Source organism: Lissotriton vulgaris, chromosome 1_1 (genome assembly GCF_964263255.1).
Source record: "Lissotriton vulgaris chromosome 1_1, aLisVul1.2, whole genome shotgun sequence".
Classification (NCBI taxonomy): domain Eukaryota; kingdom Metazoa; phylum Chordata; class Amphibia; order Caudata; family Salamandridae; genus Lissotriton; species Lissotriton vulgaris.
Genome location: NC_141685.1, coordinates 308,256,768 through 308,280,804, shown reverse-complemented (window position 1 = coordinate 308,280,804; position 24,037 = coordinate 308,256,768).

Below are 24,037 nucleotides of genomic sequence, written 5' to 3'. Positions count from 1 at the left end.
CTTTCGGACACGAGTTATAGTTAAAATAACTGGTGAGCTTCAGTGGTTTCAATAGTTTACAATGGAATGTTTTAACTGACATTTGTACCAAGTTTAACGCCCTTTTTAACCTTTGTTTTTTAAGTGAATTTCAAAGTTTTCTTTTAATGCAAAGTACGATATTATTACCATACCTAACCTTAACATCACTGTTCTATCTTATGTAATGAACCTGCAAACCACTGAATTCTCAGCACTGCGCATTCTAAGTAGAATGCTATTTTGTAGGTGCTGATGGAACGTGGGATGGGAGTTGTGGAAGTTAAATGGATGTATTCATTGCTGGCAACGGAGGGGTTCCTGTGTGTCCGGGCTTCGCTACTGTGTGGTTCAATTGTGGTAATAAACTTACCTTCATCAGCTTGATGTCTTGATCTTGATTACTACAAAATATTTGGCGACGATTCGAACTACATGGTGTAACCTTAGCGTGCAGTTCCCTGTCTGCAGCTCCTGTTTCAGTTGACAATTGCGTTGCCTGTCTGTTTGCATCTGCTTAGAAGTCCAGTTCACGAAGACAGCAAGGTACTCCTTTCCTCCACTAATGTGATGGGGTCTTAACATTTTATCTCCTGTGGCGCTTATGTGAATTTTTTGCCAGCAAGCTCCTATTAAGAAGGCAGAAAGCGATGCATTGTGAGCCTCCTTTAGGCGCGGTGCAGTCTTAACTGTTGCTGAGACCCTTGCGTTATTTTTTTGGGCTGGTCACTCGATGTTTGGCTAAAGTGAAGTACTATTCATGAGTGTAATGAGTGACCCGTATGGTGGGGTTAACCATATCCAGTCTCGTTCACCCTGTAAGATCTCAAGCTTTTCTCTGATATGGCTGGGTGTTACAGCAACTGACCCGTAGGGTGGGATTAACCAAAGCCAGTTGGATGTATGACGTTACAACGCATACTTTTACCATGCATACCATTACAACGCGGTTTTTACAACGCATACCATTACAACGCATAGCGCTTTGGGGTGCTGGATAGTGAATAGTTTAATTTACTATTCCAACTCCAGTCCCCGTGGACACTAGGGAAGGTGTTGGATAGTAAATTAAACTTATTCCCTATCCCAGAGCGCCCCCCAGCGCAATGCGTTGTAAAGGTATGCGTTGTAATGACTGCGTTGTAATGGTAGTGTGTGGTAAAAGATTTGTTGTAAGGGTTGTATACCAAGCCAGTTTCATTAACCCTGTAAGAGCTCCAGCTTTTCTGCGACATGAATATGTGCTACAACAATTGTTGTTTGTCCTATTTGGTTTCCAATCTAGTTGTGCCGGGTGGCATGTTGGGAGTAGCTTCATGTCTACTGTCCAGCTGGTTGGGTGTAGATCCCCAGGGAGAAGGACAGGGTGTGGGAGAGCCCACTCCAGTCGCATGTCAACCTGAGGGTATAGAACTTGGGCAGGTGGGCCAGTGCCAGGATGCTATACCTGACAAAGCTGTCTCCACCACCTGTGGTAAACCTGGCCTGAGCCAAGCAGAACTGGTTTATGTGTGCCAGAGGAATTTTCTTTGTACCAACTTCAAAGGCAAATGTGGTATAAATATTGGGGCCCGGACTCCAGAACTTTAGATTATTGCTGGACTAAGGAACCTGCCAGGAAGAAGAGCTGCCACTAAGCTGCTGCTTGCAGCGTGACCTGTGGGCACTGCACTAGGTACCGCCTTGCTTCACACCGCCATCCTGGTATCCCCGATGCCACAACACTATTACCGATGCTGCTGCCTGCACCATGACCTGTGGACACTGCTCGTGGAGAGCACCGTCCTACTTCGCACCAAAGCCCGGGTCTCTCCATTGACAATGCTCCAAGCTGACATTGATGCTGCTGCCTGAACTGAATGTGCCACCCTGTTTGACACCGCACCCTTGGCCTACTGACGCCAGCGTCATCGACACCATCTCATCAACCAATGCCACTGCCTGCCGACCTGTGGGTCCAGCACACTGCATTGTCCAGTCTTGCACCAAAACCTTGATTCTATAGAAGAAAGCACTTCAGCAGCGATGACGCAGCTGCCAGCACTGTGACATTTCATCACTGAACGTCGCACCACTCCGCTTCACACCACAGCCCCAACACCTGCCGACACCGGCGCTCCTGACTTCAACCTCATGGAGTTCGACCTGCAACGCATGTGACTTCATGGGCCCAGTGACTCCTACAACCACTTCGTGAACTGACACTTGCCGACGCCGCTCCTCCAGAGCTCACCACAAGGTCCTACACCCTGCATCTCCAAAGGTAGTGTTTTACGGGTCTCCCTGACGCTATAGCTGGCCCATGATGCCACGACAAGCCGGAACTGTTGGATTTGTTTATTCACAACGCTGTGATTGCCCCAAACAGAGCTATCGACTTCAAGGAACTGTACATAAAGCCTATTTTTGCACTATTTGTATTTTGATCACTATATGTTGAATTTTTATCATTTTGGTCTTGTTTTACTCAGATAAATATTGGATACTTTTCTAAAACTGGTGTGGTCTCGTTTTGTGTTTTTTTAACAGAATTACAGGTTATTATGTGCAAATGCTTCACCAATTGCCTCTGAGATAAGCCTAACTGCTCGTGATAAGCTCCCAAGGAGGTGAGCAGGGGTTATTTTAAACATGCAATCCTCTTATCCTGACTAGCGTGGTGGATTCTGCCTGGCTCAGGTGCATACTCTAGCCATTCAGAATACCCATAATTATATATATTACGCTGTGGTGTTCACATTGGGTAGTTATAGATAGAATAGCCATCTTCATACTTGGAACTCAGTCCCTTGTCCTGAAAATAATGCAAAAGAAAAGATATATAAGGGAGCAGGGTAGGGTTAACCTCCCATTCTTAACCCTAGTGGGAAGCAGGATCCCACTGGGGCCAAATGTGATTTTATTCTAATTTGACCCTAAATTAGTGGTGGATCTTCAAATCTGCAGTAAAATTTAACAAAGAAGGTGTAGGCTTTCACGCTTTAGATAAACAAACCTTCTGGGTTGGGCCAGGACTCTGGTGGGGAGGGCTCAAAATATGTAATAGGGGAGGGAGATGTGCTGTCCCCCTCCCTGAGCCTCTCTGAGGCCCTGGGTATCCCATTCCTGGAGGCAGGCTCAATTGTTGTGTCCCAGGGATTCCAACCTGGGTCACTGTTTCCCTGCCAATGAGACTGCGGGTAGGAAGTAAATGTGTTCCCAATATTGTGCACTGTGGGTGCACTGGGCGGGCACTGGAGCACCACCTTAGGTTCTGGGGATGGGGTTCCTGGAACTTTTAAGGTTTCAGGAGGGGGGTGCGCACATCCCCTCCCGATAAAACAAAAATGATTTGCTGCGGGGGACGGGGTCCCAGGGGCTAGCAATGGCTCAGGGAGGGGAGCATTTTAAATAAACACATTTTCTTGCTGGTGGTGCCCCTAGAATTTTTATCTTGTGGGAGACTGCAAGGAGTGTAGCAGCCCCCAGCAACATTAAGAAAAATGTAAGTCTCCTGTGTCATTAAATCCATGACCCCAAGACAGGTTACCATATTTTTCCCTGGTGGAGCTGTATACTTTTTAGCTGTAGTACAGAGACCTATATTGGTTGGTTCTATAGTTGCACTTTGTGCTTTCAAAAATGTTACTGTTATTGATCATTGCAGTGTATGTATTTATGAAATATACATTTCATTATTGTTATTGGTGACCGTTTGACAAAACCAGTATGTTTGTCTCACATAAAATGACACCCTTTATATTATTATTCGTAGTCAGCTGTGCGTGCCATTGGGGGGATGGATGTCAGCAGGGGGTGCCAAACCCTACACCCAACCCTCCACAGCTCTGAGTATAGCTGAAGAGTGTGCCCTGCACTGGATTGACTGCCAGTGGTGAGTTAGGCGCAGGCTCTGAGCCAACCCCCCATGCATGCCAAAAGCCATATGAAGCAGGGAGTTGGATGCCAGCAGGCAGCCATGCCCTGCATTTAACTCCACGCCATGCATGACCATTGACATCTTACTTTAAGTATAAAAAAGAAATTAGCTGAAAACACCAAAGGTTAAACTGACGTTACAGTTAGGTATGGTAATAATATCGTACTTTGCATTAAAATAAACTAGAAATTCACTGAAAAAAGCAAAGGGAAATTATAGGTAGGTGAACATGTCAGTAAAAACATACAGTTTTGATGGAACAGTACTGCTGAAGTCCACCAGTCATAGTTGTCTCTAGTAACTCAAGTCCTCACCATGCACGCTAATTTCCTCACATATTAAATCACTCATGGCATGATCTATGACATCATTGATAACATCACTGCACTAGCTCAAATTACATCATTCATGATAACACTGTGCATGGCAAGTTATAGTTATATTTGAGTATGAGTTTTACTTGAGATAACTATAACTAGTGAAAACACAACACCAGGAACTAGCTGAGAAAAATAGAGGAAACGAAAAATGAATGACACCAAAATGACTAAAATCCAATAAGTAGAACTGGAGTTATGTAATTTTAAAGTTTTAGATAAAAATAGTGCCAGGAAACACAAAGCTCCAATCGTGGCTCATTGTCAAAATTTCAGGCTGATCACAATGCAGCGTGGGTTGGGTACAATGATCAGGTTAGTCCTGGTTGAAAGTATATCTTCTAACAAAGTCCAGTATTCATGCAAGAAGCACTCGTTAATGAGGTTATTTGCAGTAGGCTGCAGGCTGGATCCAGAGAGGGGCTTGTCGACAGCGGATTGCTGGAGTTGCAGGCCTTGGTCGAAACTTCGCGTTGGTGGTGCTCTCGTTGTTGGTGCGAAGAGCTGGTTGATGGTTCGTAATTTGTGTTGGCAAGAAATGCAGTGCAGTTGTTTTCGGCCCAAAGAGCTTTGGGCAGTGAAGTCCAAGGTCTGTGTCCAGTAAGGTCGCGGCGGCGGTTGGATGCAGGTCCCATTTTGGACTCAGTAAAGTCCCTTGTGGTTCACAAGGAGACTAGGACAGATCTTTTCAACTCATGGAGACCAGAATCTCTGGTGTATTACCTGGAGTCCAGCTGTTGTAGTTTGGGCGTTGGAGGATTATACTCTAACACCAGCCAAGGGTCCAGGACCTAGAGGGTCACCTCTTGATGGTTAGTACTTGCTCCAGCCGAGACCAGCAGGATTTAGGCAGATGCAGTTAGTACTGGTCAGCTTGGCAGTTGTAGGGTAAGTGTTGAAAGTAAATACCTCACAGGAGTCCAGGCAGTTGTTCCAAGTGAGAATCTTTATTCAGGTTGAAGTACAAAGGTGGTAAGTAGGTAGGTCAGGGTAGTAGGTAGGCCAATATGAAAGATGGTATGAAGACCCCACCCACCAGAAGCTGTTTCCCTGAGCTCAGCCAGGAGTCAACTGTCGCACACCAGTCACAACACATTCTGTGACATCAATGAACATTCTAAGTGTTCCCAGACTGAACAAGGAAGGAATACAGGGTGGACAGGAGAAAGACAAGGAAAGACCTTATAACAGTAAGGCTTCTGGAAGCTTGTGTCCCTGTAGCTTAAACAAGATGTCAGCCAACTGACCCTTGGAACTATTTTTGGGATCTTGGGTTCAAGGCAATTAGGTCCAGTCTTCTTTCGGTCTTCAGGCAGAAGAGTTGTCCTTCTTCTGAGACTTTACATGTCCCGGAATGGCGCTACTTTCCTCCCATGCCAGTCTGTGTGTGGGAGGGACCCCCTTTGTCTGACTCTATAAGGGATCTGGTCAGTACTTCTCTTTTCCTTTTCTCTTTTTAAGCAGTTTAATGTAACAAAGGGCAGGTCCAGTGGAGAGCTGCAGTTTCCAGCAACAGAGCAGGCATCTTCAGAAGTCAGGAAGGGGTTGGGTACAGCAGTCAGGCTACCCTTTGAAGTTCAGGAAGGGATCAGGAAGGCCACTTTGCTCAGGAGAGGAACACTTTTCGCCACAGCCAAGGCATGACATATGGTGAAAACATGCCGGACAAGTATAGGTGTGGGTATTTCCCAGGCTGTTTGTAGCAAGAAGATCCGGAGACGAAAAGGTAGGTTCTTAGGATATTTATTAATAGCTCTCTAAGCGAACGGGGATCCCTGCCTGCTGTCCATCTCAACCGTCTCCCAGGAATGGCCCATCACCACAGAACCATGAAAAGGATTCCGACAGTATGCATTCCACTCCACGAGACACAGTAGGACGGCAACAGACAAGTACAACATATCCCTATTCGTCATAACAAATGGAACAACAGAAAAGAACAGAAGACAAAGCAAATAAAGCAAAACATTGTGTGAATAAATATGAAATTCATCCATATATGGTGCCTGGAAATCAACTTGAAATTAAACATATACGTCACATATGGTATCACATACTACAATGAAAATGCAAATATATTAAGTCATAACAAAGTCATCAAGGTACTTGGCGCAACCTGGCAGGTAAGTGTCGCTTGATATCAACATCACTAACACAACCACCCACCGCCTTCTTTTTGAAACATGAGGTGAGATAATGTTTGAATGAAGAAAATCATAATTTTTCTTGTACAAGGCCAACCTTCAAAAATTCCACTTCTGACCATTCTCAAGCACTACATGCCACTTATGAACTTCTTTTACTTTCATGGGGTCCGAAAATGTATTCGGACCACTCTCTCTTCTACCATACCTAATCTTGATTAAATCACCTACTTCAATGTTACCAAAAGGTTTCGTTTTTGTAACTTTAGTGTCACAATCATGCATCCAAAAAGGTGTCAATTTAGTTTTTTGTAATCTGCCTCTCATTCGTGCAAAAGGTATTTCATCAGTAATGCTATGCACAGTGGTGTTGTGGGCCCACACCATGTCTTGTACACACTTTTGAACATTCTGCCGGCCTTGTATAGCCAATTGAATTGCACTCTTAACCACTCTATTCATACAATACCATTTCCCTGAGGGTTGTACAGTGAAGTACACATGTGTTTTATACCACTGTGCTGAAGAAAATTGCGCATGACATGAGAAGTCAATTGCGTCCCATCATCAGTGATTAGGGTGTGTGGAAAACCTTCTCTCATAAAGATAGAGTTAAGACTTTCAATGACTTTGAGAGTGGTGATATTTCTTAAAAATGTTACCTCAAGCCATCTAGAAAAAACATCCACCAAAACCATACCAAAACGCAAATCACCCGAGACATATTCTAACAGACCAATAAAATCAAGGCAGACTTTTTCCCAAGGTAGACCATCGCTACTAATAATTGACCCCATACATTTGGAATTGATTTTCAATCGTTTCTCACTTTCTCTACACAAGGAACAATTTTCAACCCACCGTTTGACGTCTTCATCAAGGCCTGGCCACCAAAATTTACTTTTTAAACGTTTGGTAGTGTTGGTTTGCCCAAGATATCCTTCGTGGGCTAGAAAAAATAACTTCTTTCTGAGAGTACTAGAAGGAATACATTTCTCACCCCTTAATATCAAGTCATCAAAAACTCCAATGCTGAGTTCTTCTTGTAATTTAACATGAGTGTGTAAGGAAGGTTTCACTAAGCCTTCACGTCTCCATCCTGAACGAATAGAACTAGCTAATTCACAATAGTCAGAGTCATCAATAGCAGCTTGATGCCATTCTTCTTTAAAATGGATTTGAACTCATCCACACCCACCTCATCAATGCTGGCCACTAAGCAAATTACCTCATCATCAAAATTAAAAACATCTTTCTCTGGTAAGGGGAATCTTGATTAACAGTCTGCCTGAACATTTTTTCAACCAGTAATATATTCTGTTTTATAAGTAAACTCCTGTAATTTCGATGCAAACCTCATCAAGTGAGGTGAACCTTTATCGGCACCACCCGGGTTGAGAATTCTAATCAAAGGCTTATGATCAGTTCTGAGAGTAAAGTACTTCCCCCAAATATATGTTCGAAAGTAATGCACACCCCAAGCTGTAGCCAGAGCCTCAAGCTCTATGACGGCATAGTTTCGTTCAGAACTATTGAGGGAACGTGAAGCAAACGCAACAGGTTTCGAGACACCCATTTTGTTCCGAGACAAAACTGCACCAATACCGTGAGCACTGGCATCAACAGTAATAAATGTGTCTTTACCAGATTCAAATGGTGTAAGAATACTAGCATTGATAATTTCACTTTTGATATTCCGAAAAGCATTTTCTTGCAGTGTGTCCCAGGAATATGGTGCCCCTTTCCTCAGCAATTGCCTTAAAGCCTCAATTTTGTGTGCAAAGTTACCTACACACTTTGAATAATACACTATTAGCCCCATGAGGGACTTCAATTGTTCTTTTGTGGTAGGTGTTGCTACATCTCTGATGGCATGCAACAAATCCTTTTTAGGTTACACACCTGCTTCGGAAATGGTGTACCCTAAATAATCTACTTGTTTGGCTAAAAGCAAACATTTATCTTTCCTTAATGTAAGACCAACATTTTTTAGTGAATCCAAAGCATTATCCAATGTAACATTGAGTTCAGCAAGACTTTTACCAGTGATAAGGATATCGTCTTGTAAATAATGAACATTGGTGAAGTTTTTAAGAATGTAATGCATCATACGTTGGAATATGCTAGTGGCTAAGGCTAGGCCAAAAGGTAATCTTTTGAATTGAAATATACCTTCCAACGTAAGAAAAGCTGTTAATTTTCTAGAGTTGGGATGCAAAACAACCTGATGATAGGCTGATAGTAGATCAAGTTTTGAAAAATGTTTTGCCTTATCCATTAGTAAAACCATTTCAGAGATGTTGGGGAGGGGAAAACTATCAACAATGATGTTTTGATTTAGGGATTAAAGGTCCACATAAAAATGAAGTTTGCCATCCTTTTTTTTAGTGACAACAATCGGAGAAAGCCATTCCGAGACTTCACTCTGTTCAATAATATCTTGCTTTTGCATATTAAGCAACATTTCTTTGACTTCCTCACGGACTGAAATGGGAATTTTCCTGAGGGGATGTCTGACAGGAATGGCATCCTTCTTAAGTTTTATTTCATGTGTGTACCCTGACAGTTTCCCTAATTCAAGGCGAAAAATATTTTGATATTTAGACAAAATTGAATCAAGACTAGGATCATCTTCAATGACCAAAACATCCTCAGAAGATCTAGGATCAATAATTATGTGTAAGTCATGTTGTTGTGTCCAACCTAGAATTGCCGGTCCATCATCTGAAATATAAACTTTGCCAGTAGAATGTCTCCATTTAAATTCAAATTTGGCTTCCATAACACCTTTAATATCAACGGTTTCACCACTATAACCTTTAGGAGGGACATCGGGAAGAAATAAAGTACAAGCAGGCCAACATTCTTAAAAAATATGAAAAGGAATTATGGTAAGCATAGAGCCTGGATCAACCAACAGAGATAGAGACACACCATTCAAAGTGAATGTTGCTTTAGGTCTTTGCACGGTACCAGTAGCGCTATCTTCAATACATAAAGACATATCAGAAGACATGGTTTCTTCATCAACAAAAGCAACTCTGTTCTTTCTGGAATTATTACAAACAGTATTCAGATGACTTTTTTTCCACCAACTCTTACAAGACTTATCCATTGCAAAACATCCAGCAAAGTCTGCAGCATGATTCACACTACCACATCTATAACATGCTTTGAATTTGCTTTTGTAGTCACTAGATGTTCTTGGTTTTGACTTCAAAGGTTGCTTAGCTTTCACTTCAGAAGTTACCGGTGAATCTTTCTTGGAAATGACGTTTACAGATTCCTCTTTCTTAAGCTCCAAAGAATACATTTCTTGCATGCATTTATCGGATTCTTCTACTACTTTAGCAATGGTGATGGCTTCAAGTAAGGAAGGATGTTTTGCAGCCCATCATTTTTCTTGCATTCTCTTATTTTTATACTGCACAATGAGTTGGTCACAAATTAATTGGTCAGACATGTTGCCGAAATCACATTTTAGGGCTAACTCTCTCAATCGGGTAACCATTTGCTCAACAGTTTCATTGCCTTTTTGAGGAATAGTGTAAAAATTGATGACGTTGCATGACAATGTTAACTTGTTTGCAAAAATATTTTGCAAGTCTTTGCTTAGCTTCGATGAAAGGGTTATCAAGGGGTTCACCATCAACACCAATGATTTCTGGAAGAAATGTGAAGGCATGTTGACCAGCTTTGCCTAAAGAGTTTATTAAAATGGCTTTTTTTCTAGATGCTTGGAATCTGAGACCATCTATAGCTTCCAAATAATTCTCAAAAATGCCAATCCACTCTTCCCATTCAATAAAAGGTGTATCGCCTTCAGCTAAAAATGGAGGAGTAATGGTTTAAGAAGCTGCCATATTAATGAAATAATATATATATAAAACAATATGGCACCAGTAAAGTGAGTGATTGAATTAACAAGTGAATTTTGCAAGGCGTGTATTGAATATACAGTGGAAGCTGATAGAAAATGCACAACAAGAATAACAAATAATGTACTGAATAGGTGTGCAAATCTCCGTAAGTAATGAAAATACTGGTAATTTGCTGAATAGGTGTGCAAATCACTGTGAATAATGAAGCCAGTGGTGATTTGCTGAATAGGTGTGCAAATCACCGTGAATAATGTAGCCAGTGGTGATTTGATGAATAGGTGTGGAAATCACCGTGAATAATAAATCTGGTTGTGAATTGTTGAGAAGGTGTGCAAATCACTGATAGAACTAGCGTACAAAGAAAAACTTCATAAGGTTAATCTGCTAAGGTGTGCAGATCACCGTATTTGGAATCCAGCGTAGATATTGAAATAACAATGTGCAGGTCTGCGTATGTAAAATTCAGCGTAGGTATTGAAATAGTCAGAATTTCAGTCGCTTTTCATTAAAGTGAGAAAAAGATGCAAGAAAATGGAGTCACCTTGATGTGCTGACCTATATAGTCAGGCTTAGTGTATTTCATTTAACTTAGCAACCACATGAGCGTGAGCAGCTCGAGCGTGAGAAGAATCATCGGCACGTGCGTACCAAGCTCAATCGCGCAGTAGGAAAAAATCCAAAAATAAATAGACGCAGCTGGTACTGTCATGCTGACTGGGCAAGTGCACCCACTTGCCAGTTCCTAAATATTTCCTTGACTTCATATTAGTCAGCCCTATGGAAGGCCCACGGGCAGGGTGCATTGTAAGTATACGGTGGGACAAGCCTGATGTGTGTGGCATGTCCTAATAGTGAATTACAGCCATTTTCATTTTTCACTATTGCAAGGCTACCTGTTCTCCATAGGCCAGAATGTGCTGCTAGATTAATACATGTGTATAATCCTAGCAGCCTCAGAGAACATGTTAGAAAAGTGACACCCCTGACCTAGTAGCCCAGTTGCAGGATAGAACACCCGAACTGGTGGAAGAATTGTGGAGGACACCTACCACAGGTGCCCTGACAATTCTAGACGGGGGTACCACTCCATGTGGGAGGGTACAAAACCCCAAGGAGGAGGACCGGGTGTGGGAGAGCCTACCCCAGTCTCTGGTCCAGCCACCAGGTATAGGCCTGGGTCTGGTGGGTCAGTGCCAGGATGTCATACCTGACTTGACAGGAGGGAGAGTGGACAAAGGGTGCCAAGCACCTGGGGTTACTGGTCACCGGTCTCTGACACCACAGAGGTTTGAGAGCCCTGGGAGGAATAAGGCCTGGGTCTCAACCCTGACTACTGTCAATGGCCACTGTGACTTGCCGTCTGTCTTTTGGGACACACCTGTGAGCAAGTTAAGGTTAGATGCGCTGCACAGGTGGTGTCTACAGGTGAGAAAAGGGGTTCCCCATGGATTAGCTTGGTGGACCATGAGGGTATGGCCAGAGGAATTGAAATGGGTTCAAATTGGTGTAGAACTGGAATGTGTCCCTGATGTTGCGGGCCAGGTCCATGTTCTACCGCCCAAAGCAGAGAAGCCCATCAATGTAGTGATTGGTCTACCCTGCGTTTTGGCTGTAAGGGGGTTGTGTTGAACTTGGCCCTTTTTCCAGGGTCATCCCTGAACTTTTTGCCTCCCTCCTATATTTTTTCTGAACTGTTGTTGGCTATTTAATGACTCTGGGCACTTTACCACTGCTGATCAGTGCTAAAGTGCATATGCTCTCCCTACTACTAATTGATGTATTGATTAGTGGCTCCCTGATTGGATGTTTGGTTTACTGTCAGACCCTAGTACAGTGCACTGAGTACCCAGGGCGTGTAAATACAAATACTGCTAGTGGGCTTGCAGCAATGGTTGTGCCACCCACAGAAGCGGCCTTGTAAAACATGTCTAAGGTCTGCCATTGCAGAGCCTGCGTGCAGTCTGGTACTGTCATGCTGACTGGGCAAGTGCACCCACTTGCCAGTTCCTAAACCTTCCCTTGACTTCATATTAGTCACCCCTATGGTAGGCCCACGGGCAGGGTGCATTGTACGTATAAGGTAGGGTTAGCACTGATGTGTGTGGCATGTCCTAATAGTGAATTACATCCATTTTTGTTTTTCACTATTGCAAGGCTACCTGTTCTCCATAGGCCAGAATGGGCTGCTAGATTATTACATGTTTATAATCCTAGCAGCCTCAGAGGACATGGTAGAAATTCAAGTTTAGTATGCCTGCACTCAGACTAATAAAATACATTTTTTTGTAAAGTTTATTTTAATATTCTGTGTTTGCAAATACCACTTTTAGAAAGTAGCTATGTGCTTGCCTAACCATTTGAGCCTGCCTCTGCGAGGTTGTGTACTCCTTGTCTGGGTTTGTGTGTGACAGGGCTGGGGAATTCCAGGAGACAGGTTGGGGGCAGCCCAGTGGTGAATAGGGAGATCTGCATCTAGATGGGAGGGAGGAGTTGCACTTTGGACCTGAATAGGACTGTGCCCGCCCCCCACAGTGCTGGCTCCACCACCTGTGGTGCATCTGATGTCTCTGCCCTGCACACTGAAAGAGAAGGAAGACTGTCAACAAAGTGCTCCAGGACTGTACTTGTCTTCCACAATGCTGGCTCCACCTCCGGTGGGGCGTCTGATGTGCCTGCCCTGCGCTGTGAAAGGAAAGGAGAATTCTGGTAAACAGAGTGCTTCAGAACTGGTTTTGACTGGGCACCGACCCCTCTCCCCTCAGAGAACAAAGGAATTTGCGGTATAAATATTGGGACCCTGATCCCAAGAAATTAGATCACTCCTGGAACTGACAAGACGAAACCTCTGCTGAGGAGAAGGAACCAGAAGAAACTGAGGAGAGACTATTCCCAAGCTGAAGTGCTGCTTGAGGGATTGGCCTGCAGTGGTTGCCTTGCTGCCAAAGGGAGGAGAAAGGACTTTATGGACTTTACCTTTAATTTTCAACGTGTGCAAAGATCTCCAAGGGCTTGGAAGAGAGCTTGCCCCCTGACCGAAGTCCCAGGACCAGTGCACTTCACCAGCCTTTGTGAATTGCTGCTGTTTCAGTGGCTACAGAGGGAGGGAGCTGTGACCGACTCTCACGACCGACCTGGTGTCCTGTAGGCACCGCATTGAGCAACGTCCGCCTCGAACAACATAAGCTCTGCACTCACCGACTCCGTCCTGACGCTGTCAACGATCTGTAGCCTGTACCGCAACTGGAAGGACATCGCGACGTGCAACGCCTCTCTACACCGAATTGAACTGGTCTGACCAACGCGGTCACTGCTGCTGACTACGAGTCCTTTGACCGCACCGGAGTTGAGCACCACCTCGCACTCTTTGCGATGCACCGCACGACTCGCACCGCTATCCGGACTGACTGACTCCAGCTCCCGAACTCCGGCTCGGTCGCCGCACCGTAAAGCTGGAAGCACCGCAACAAGCAATGTCTGCCTCGAACAATGCAGGCTCTGAGCTCACTGACTCGGTCTTGATGCCGTCAACGAGGCGTAGCCTGCACCGCGACTGGAAGAACACTGTGACCTGCAACGCTTTCTTTTTCTACACCACGATGAACCCGGGAACCGGCTCACACATCTATGCCGGCCGCCTCAAGGAAAAGGTACTGTGACTGAGTCTGTCGACATTTGAGTGGGCCCGGACCGCCGCGGTCCGCTGGATTTGTTAGACTCTGTGTTCTCTTCAGCGACGCTGTAGCCGGACAAGGCTACCGACTCGCACAGAACCTTGAACTAAGCTTTTTAAACCTAAACTCTTGAAATTTGATAGTACTGTGGATTCTTTTTGTCGTTTATTGGTCTTGTGGTAACTCTATATAAAGTACAAAGTATTTTGTATATAAAACCTGTGTGGTGTCCATTTGTGGTGTTGTCACTGGGTTACTGTATGTGGTCAAACTGCTTAACTGACATCGCTTCTGAAATAAGGCTTGACTGCTCGTGCCACGCCGCCTAGAGAGTGAGCAGGGGTTATTTTGAGAGAACAATTCCCTTACCCTGACTAGAGGAGAGGGTCCCTGCTTGTCACAAGTACCTACCTGGCCCAACCAGAGACCCCCTGAATTCTGAATACCATTGTAGGCTACAAGGCAGAAACATGTTGACCAGCAGGAGTAGGAGCACTTACTCTTCCATGCATCAACCATGTTTTTAATCCTCCCCTAGGCACTCATCACAGTAAAAGGGTACTAGAGATACTTAGGTGATTTTCAACTCACTGTGACCGATCTCTCTTCCCCCTCCCTTAAGTGCTCCGTATCCCTATAGGAAGCCGTTTTCACCATTATAAGACGTCTTGGCGAATGGGGAGACCCGAATATATGGGTATATGAGGGTTCTTTTTCAATTTATTTGAATTGCCTGTTCTGACAGTAAGTACTGACACTTTCCTGAGGCAGCGTAAATTAAATTATGTCCAAGGCAAACCTGGCTATATAATTCCCTTCACACCATTGAGGCTGTTTTGTGTATATGACATTCGCTCATAAAAAATTAAGTAAAAAATGCATGTTTCATATTTTTAAGAATCAACAAAAAAAGAGAATATTTCTTTAAGAAAAGTCAAACAGTTACAATATACAAAGTTATTTGCATTCTGAAAGTTCAACATGTTTGAGAAAATGACCGTAAGAATCTGAATTGTTATATATATATATCTTTATAAAAACAAAGTCAGACCCTTTGGTGGTGTCATTTAATACTCCTAGGTTCTGCATGTGCAGTTAGTTCCTCGCAGCTTCTCCAAGCGCCTCGATCATGTCGAGAAATGCATAGATAAAGGGCTCGAGGAGGGGCGGGTCGTCACGAGGAATATACCAATTTCTGCTGCATTTTTCCTATCGTCTTACATTCCCATAGGAAGCCCAATTGGGAGCTTCAAAGCGTTTTTTCTTCTTTCCCTTTCTTGTCTTCAGTGAGGACATGAAAAGCAGGCCCCTGTCGAGTTAGAGAGGTCACTTCCTCCCGGGGCCTTCCGTTTAATGAGCTCTCTGAAGTGCGCTTCACCTGAGGCGCGAGCTCGCATCCGTCTCTCTCTCTCCTCGTTGCACGCCCATCCTGTGAAGTCCCCCATCGCTTAGGAAATAAGAAAACACCATCCTGCCACCTGCTTCAGCTGCTTTTAAGATGCCCGTTCCCAGCTCGTTGCTCTTGTGGCTTTCCCATGTTCGTATTGTAAACCTGTGACGTAGGAGGCTGTCAATCAATGCCAGGCAGAGGCCTTACTCTGATTAGTGCAGCATTAGAGTTGCCCCGGTGCCCACTAAACCCCAATTAGTGGGACGTAGCTTCATAAATGTATTTTGTGATAAATAGTTGGTTGAAGGTGCTTTTAGTCGGTTATGGTGAGGTGTCTGTCGGATTTCACCAGGAATTTTTATGCACAGACAAAGATGCATACACGCTCTCTTGGAAAAACTTTAAAAAATGTTGGTTATTTCACAAAATAATGTGCTTTCGCTCACTTGGGAGCCCTACCAATCCGCGTTCCTCTCCCTTTGCGCTGCCTCTTAAGCCCCTCTCGTGCACCCTGCTTGCCACATATTGTATTATAACATTATATGCCACCCTGACTGTTGTTAAAATCTGAAGGTCACAACCATCCGGTTACTGACCGAGCTGCGCCCCTGCATTACTACTGCATTTTACAACCAAATCAGGATATGGAGGTGTCATATTCCTACCCAGCTTCAGGGCCTATGACGCTCTCGCTACGCCGCTGCTTAGCAGCGGTATACACCCGTTACAACGCATCTTTTACTCCGCACTACCATTACAACGCGACTTTTACTCCGCATACCATTACAACGCATTGCGCTGGGGGGCGCTCTAGGATAGGGAATAAGTATAATTTACTATCCAACACCTTCCCTAGGGTCCACGGGGACTGGAGTTAGAATAGTAAATTATACTTACCACTATCCAGCACCTCAAAGCGCTATGCGTTGTAATGGTATGCGTTGTAAAAGTCGCGTTGTAACGGTATGCGGAGTAATAGTATGCGGAGTAACATCATACATCCCTTAGCAGCTCTCCAAAGTGTTCTTTGAAATTGATGGGTGTGCACAGTAAGCTCCTAGCTTTAGTGATGCTAGGACAGAAATACACTACTGCACACATATGATTAACCGGTAACTCAGTATTTGAAAAGCACAAACTAATCACCCCTAAGGGTCTCGAGGTGCTGGGGGCCGCCGGGGAGATTAAGGGGCAGATCTACAATAACTGGCGCATCCCCAGGGATGCGCCAGCTATTGTGCGCCGCAGCTCCGTCACCCATGGTGCGCCGCATTTACAATGCGGCGCACCATGGGGCAAAAACGGCACAGATGTGTGACGCATCTGTGCCGTAAAGGCGGCGCATTGCTGGAGTTGCGTCGCAAGCGCGATGCAGCTCCAGCAATGCTCGGGGGGGGGCCCTATCTGTCCAATGCTGCGTCAATCCTTACGCCTGCTTCAAGCAGGCGCAGGGTTTTGACGCAGCATTGGCCTAAAAGTGACTGAGTGAAATCTTGTAAATTTCACTCAGCCACTTTTAGGAGGCGCTCCTGTGCCGGAACGCCCCCCCTGCGCCGGAACGCCTCCTTATGGCGCAGGGCTTTACAAAGTGACGCATCTCCCAGATGCGTCACGTTGTAAGTACCCTGCACAATGGCTCATCTTTTGCGCCGCCGCTGCATCACAAAAGTGACACAACAGCGGCGTAAAAGAGGCGCAATGGGCTTGTAAATCTGCCCCTAAGTGAGCTATTGTCCAGCTGAACTGATCTGCCTCCCGTGCTGGGGATCGATCCATTAGCCCCGCGCTCTGGAGTCAGCCGTCCTGGCCGCTACGCCACACCTCTCTATGGAGGTGCAGCTTTTTCCAGCTAACTACAGCAGATATTTTAAATGAAATCCAGGAAATGTAAATTGTGGATGTAGGCTACAAGCTAGAGTCCACTGTGCAAGGACAGCAAGTGAGGAATCTCTTTCAAGAGATATGTTTGAGAAGACCTATGGCCCTATTAGGCATAGTGCCCGGGTGCAACAGGAGTGTGAGTCTGCTTTGTATACCCCCAGGGCATTATGGTATTACAGAAGGGACAGCAGACACTTTTGAGTCCTACACTGCAATAGTGATAGCACTGGCACAAGTAGAGCCAGTGCTATTTTCAGAGGTTGTTACCTCATTTGCATAGGGGTGTGGCTCCAAGTAAATGAGCGAATCACGTTCCTCTCTTGCCCTATTACAGACATGGGTAAAGTGGTAACATGCCCTTAGACAGCACATTAAGAGTGCCCCACAAAAAAAAGGTGGCGCATTGTTAGTGTGCCACTTTATGGCAGCTCCCGTGAGGGGATAAAGGGAGTCCTATGATCCCCCTAGACATCCCCCCTCAGGCAGGAACAGTCACTAACTGAACCTGCTCAAAAAAGGATCTCTGGCTCCTCTTTAAAGTGCTGGTGGCTGCTGCCTGCACTGTGAAACACAGCCCGGCTTGTAAGCAGGCGCTCCGTTTTTCACTTAGTGCACTGCCTGCATGGCACGCTGAGTTCCCGGCTATCCCGGGGGCAGAGCGTTCATGGTAATAGGATGCAGTGTCCTGGTCGCCGTGCGCCAGTTCCGTAATCCGGACCTTGGCCCATTTCAAGGGCCATTATTGCATGTGTTGGTGCAAACAGCGAGGCTTCAAACACATTACACCTTATTAAAACAGGGAAGGACTACCCTGATTCCTTCTCCTATCACGGTAAACAGACATAATATTGATTCCAAAATATCGATTGGACAAAATATCGATGAAAAAATATAGACTGGACAAAATATCGACTAGACAAAATATAGACAACAAAAATATCGACTAATATCGACTAGAATAGCAAAAATATCGAATCAAAAATATAGACTAGACATAATATAGACTAGAAAAAATATAGACTACAAAAATATCGAAAATAAGGTAAGTTATTAATATTTAATAATATTTGAGTAATATAAATCTGTAGCGGGTTGTGGGTTTATAGGGGAATAGGGTGGGAAGTAATTTAATTATAATTAATTAATTATGTAAATGTAATCTAATTGTTAATTAAATAATAATTGGTAAATAATTAAAATTTAATTGGTAATTAATTTAAAATAAATAATCCGTTTTTGGGTAAAGGGGTATTTTTAGGGTTCAGGGTCAGTTTTCAGTTTTTGGGTAAAGGGGTATTTTTAGGGTTCAGGGTCAGTTTTCAGTTTTTGGGTAAAGGGGTATTTTTAGGGTTCAGGGTCAGTTTTCAGTTCTTGGGTAAAGGGGTCTTTTTAGGGTTCAGGGTCAGTTTTCAGTTTTGGGGTAAAGGGGTATTTTTAGGGTTCAGGGTCAGTTTTCAGTTTTTGGGTAAAGGGGTATTTTTAGGGTTCAGGGTCAGTTTTCAGTTTTTGGGTAAAGGGGTATTTTTAGGGTTCAGGGTCAGTTTTCAGTTTTTGGGGAAAGGGGTATTTTTAGGGTTCAGGGTCAGTTTTGGGTTTTTGGGGTACAGGAATATTTTTAGGGTTCAGGGTCAGTTTTGGGTTTTTGGGGTACAGGCGTACGCTTTCTCTACTGTAGCACCCACTGGAGTGGTTACATTAAATTTAAACCTTTTGCTATGCCACGATAAATATATTCTATATGTTTTATTAATAACATGTATTTATATATATATATATGTATTATTATTATTAATTTTTAAATTTACATTAATTATGTAATTATGTTACATTTATTTAATAATTTTCACAATGCTTATATTAAATATATGTAATATTATAATAGTTTTAACTTATTTTAAAGACATAAAAAAATCGATATTTTGACAGTCTATATTTTTAACACTCGATATTTTAAACTCGATATTTTTGTACTTACCTGTTTGTAGATAGAAAGTCGATATTTTGTCTGTCGATATTTTGGCAACGATATTTTTGCAGGTCGATATTTTGGCAGTCTATATTATTTCAGTGATCCCCTATCACAGGGAGCTCTACGGCTACATAGGTTAGTGACATCATAATTCCCCCTTCTCAGGTGAAAGGTTTGTGGTAACTATGTAAGGAGGATTTGGAAAAGCATGCCAGATAAATTATGATGTTTAAGACATCTTTACAGATTTTATTTTGATTGTTTTTTACCCTCAAATCACTTCCTTTAAAACAAGCATTGGCAAACACTATAGGCCTGGTATTAATAAGGAAGCAGCATGTGTGCATGCATGTCAACACTGACGAGGAAGAACAATAAATAAGAGAAAGCTGTGGAAAGCAAGGGGATCATTCATGTTGGGAAGAAATGGGAAATAAACATAATTTGAACCTCAATAGAAAGGACATTGAGCGGAAAGAGTTTTGAGGAAGCCATAGAAGTAAACCACACACAAGTGATGACTTCTAGATTTAAAGAAGTTTGCTGCAGTGAAAAAACTAAATGATTGTTGCTTTCTGCATACAATGCATTTACTAGATGCAAAATTCAATGTGGGGAGAGAGAGTGTTTTTTAAATATGTAAAACAGTCAGGTATGCCTTTGAATGCAAGCATGGAAAAGGATGCGGAATGAAACACCAAACAGCAATTGACATGAGGTGAGAGGAAAGCAAAATTCAATTCTTTAAAATTGCTAAAAGTATAGAAAAATATAATTTCATGTAAAAATATTAAGCACAAATCATTTATTATGCAATTAGAACATATTTTGAGAAAACATTTTAAAATGTACAAATGAATGTAAAATGAATTTACATGAAAATGTCAATAAATTACTTTTAATGAATTATTTACATCACTTTTAATAATTATTGTTCCATTATACAGTATTTAATTATTTTACTTGAGGTGGGAAGAAATGTTTATATTTAAACGTGCGAACAATAATTTTTATTTAATACATTTAAATTAATTGAATGGTATATTAATTTACTGGGTTTTCATAAAGCGCACATTCACCAGAGAGGTTTCTTGGCGTTAGCAACAGAAGACAACACATGACATTACAGCGGCTTAATCATAGTCTGGTCTGAAGAGCCAAGTCTTCAGCTGTTTCTGAAATCTTATGTAATTGGAAGTAAATATAAACTCTGGGGTTAAGGAGTTCCAGATGCAAGGGGCCAGAACATAGAATCTGGAGGCCCTAATCTCTTCTTTTCGAATGGGGGATTGTGAGGAGATTCAAGTGAGTGGACCTGAGATTGCGATTTGCGGCATATTTTTTAATTTGAGGAGATACAAAATCAGGGCATTTTCCATAGGGGGATTTGAAGATAATATAGCCCTTCTTGTAGGTAGCACGTTGTTCAACTGGAAACTAATGGATCTTTCAGCAGAGGGGTTATGTGGCAACATTGAGGCTATTGAAAAATAAGCCTTGCTGCATGATTTGGACTGAAGTCTTCGATTAAGGCCTTTATGGAGGCCAAGATCAAGAGAGCTAACATAGTCCAACCTGGAGATGCCTACGGTCAAAATTACTTGTACCAATGCATCAAACGTGAGGACTCTACAAATATTCTTAATTTTGCATGGCTTTACAAAACAGGAGGAAGTGGCCACTCCCAGTTTCAAAATGAGATTCATCGATGAGTACTCCAAGACTCTTTACAGAGTTCTTGGGCCGAGGAGGGGTGCCCATCGTTGGGGGCAAAAAGGAGGGATTCTACAGATCTAATTTATTGTCGGAGTTAAAAATCTCAGTTTCAGAGTTAAATTTAAGCTGGTTGCTATTTATCTACTCATGGACTAACAGCATAGTGTTCGGAAAGCTTTCCATGGAGTCAGGGGAATGATTGATGATGAATAGCAACTGCAGATAATCCGCATAATTAAGAAATCTGACTTGCCTCTTCTTTAGAGAGTACACCAATGGCTGAATGCACAGATTAAAAATATGGGGAGACAGGGAAGATCGCTGAGGAATGACATAGGTTAGTCGGACCTTAGGAGATTTTAAAGGGGATAACTGCACAGATTGTGACCGATCCTTTCAAAAAGGATGTAACCCAGACCAGTGCTGAGTCCTGAAGGCGCGTGGCTCCGAAACGCCAATCAGAATCTTGTGGTCGACTGTGTCGAACGCGGCCGACAGATCTTGGAGGACTAGCTCTTACGTGGTGCCTCTGTCAGCCTCTTCTCGCATATCATCAGTAACTGAAAGAATAGATGGTTCGGTTCAATGAGCTGGCTGAAAGCCTGCCTGATGGGGGTCCACAAAGTTGGATTCCACTAGAAAGGCGCAGAGTGGCCTGGCAATGTGTACCCCCAGCACTTTCTCCAAAAAAGGTGATAATGAAATAGGCCGATGATTTTTCAGGGTAAGTGGGTCCTTACACAATTTTTTTTGTTTTGGAGTGAGACCAATATAGCCTCCTTAAAGATATTGGGGACCAAGCCTTGACTAAAGGAGTGATTGAGAAGAGAAATAGTTATCTCCGGAAAAATGTGAAAAGACCATTTTTAAAATTCTCTGAGGGCTGGTATTGTTGGGGGAGCCTGACTTTACTTTTGTAAGCAAGCACAAAAAAATCGTTTTTGCTGATAGCGGGAACATCGGCTAGTTTAACTAAATTACTTTGTTCAGTCGGTGTCATGTTAGAGGGGGCGCTGGCAGGGATACTATCCTTTACTATCTTAATCTTCTCCTCGATAAAGAAGAAATTAGGAGTATCGCATAGATTCAGTGCCAGTTGAATAGGTAAGGACACCCTGTCAGGACTGGACAGCTCAGAGACTTTATTAAAGACTTCTTTGGACTTATTCAAGGAGGCCAATATTTTGGTGGAGAAGGCAGTCTTTGCTTGCCTGATTAGTTTTTTATAATCTTCACCGTGTGATGAATAACGTTTCTTGTCTGCAGTTGGCCCGCCATGTTCGTTCAGGATGACAAAGGGCAGCTTTTGCTTTTTTTTCTTCATTTAAAAAAAGTTAATTGACATTAATACTTAACATAAAAAATATTTTTGATAATCTTGATTTAGTTACATAAACTTTTTTTTTACTTTTCTCTATGCTTTATCATAGGATACTCCACAATCCAGGTGGAGATCATACTGACAGACTCTAATTTGTAAGGAAGGAGTTGTTTCTTATTTTGTCGGTTATGATCCTCTTCCAGAGTTTGGATGGTAAATGCATCAGTCTCTAGAAAGCAATTTTAAAAAGGATGCAACCCATCACCCACACTATTTGGCATTCTGTATCATAGGGGTGAGCCTTTGCCAGCACCTGCATCAGTAAGGGGTGGTCAGGATAATACAGAGCTCTTAACTAGGAGCACTCAGCTATTGAAAGGGTTAAGGAGTTACATTTTCCTTTAGCTCCCAAGGTGGGAAAAGCTTCTGGAGACTCCTGATAAAGTGAGGCCTGGATTGGAAATTAGATAATGGATCCTTCCTTCTTGCTGGGATGTCTGCCGCAATGTTGTGCCATTACAGACAGGGACCAAATATATGCAAATCAGCCTTAGATGCACCCTACAAGAACAGTTCAGATCAAACAGCTGAGACAAACTCTATGTAAGCAAAAACACAAACAACCAAAGACCAGCTTCAGCCTTGTTGGGCCTCATCAGTGAGGTGCAGCTCAAGGGTCTGTTGCTGCGTTTGTAACCACTTATGGGAGAAGTACCCATGCAGTTCAGGCTGAACTGTGTATATTGGCGTGGGCCCAAACCTATTTGCATATGGTTACTCATTGTTGGGAGTGGCAGAGTAAGCAATACAATTATGGACTGAAATATGGTCTGGATCAGTTACCAGGGGCTGAGATTACTTAATTCCAATCATGATATTTTTTGTTTTTCTCAATGAGATGCCCTATGTGAAGTGGATGTGACCAGACATAGTTCCTGTGCTCACTGTGCCGTAGAACTGAAGCTGTACCTGGCTGATGAGGCCAGGCCAGGCTGAAACAGCTCTCGAATTGCATCTATTCCTGTTTATTTGGCACGTGGTCTGGTTGTTTGGTGGGGGCTGCTCCTATTGGACCAGGTATTGAACCAGGATAAAATCTGATTTATGCAGGGTTGTATGTCTGTAGAGGGACAGTGTGCATAAATATCCATAGACTGGTAAGTGACCCAGAGTAATTACCTTTGACTAAAATTAATTGAAGCATTGCACCCATCACTTTTTTATTTTTCTTATTCCACTTAACTGGTATCAAAATATGCTTTCTAATATCATTTTACTTTATTTCATCGGCGTTCCATTTGCTCATTATGAAATGGCAGCAATATATTGATGGCTCCATTCAGTGCTAGGGCGGAATTTACTATACATATAAATGAAGATGATATTGAACCCCTGAAGGTCATATCTGTTTTTGAGACTGCAATGGCATCTCAATAGATGTTCCTATTCAATTAATGGCTGCAAGGGGAAGCTAGCTCTCTCCCTGCCCACTTCAGCTTGACAGCTCCCAGAAGCAATAGCAGTAAGTGATGAGTAGAGGGTAAACTCGTTAAACCGGTGGAGGAGAATGAGATAGATGCAGATGGAGCAAAGGGAAGATGTTTTTACTTCATGTTCCTAATCTTCATTACTTGTGGCCATTGGTTTGTTGATAGGAACCTCTGTAGGGCAAACAAAGGTTGTGAGATGCTGGAATGCTTCTTATTTGCGGTGCACATATCTTCAATATAAATATTTTCTATTTAAAACA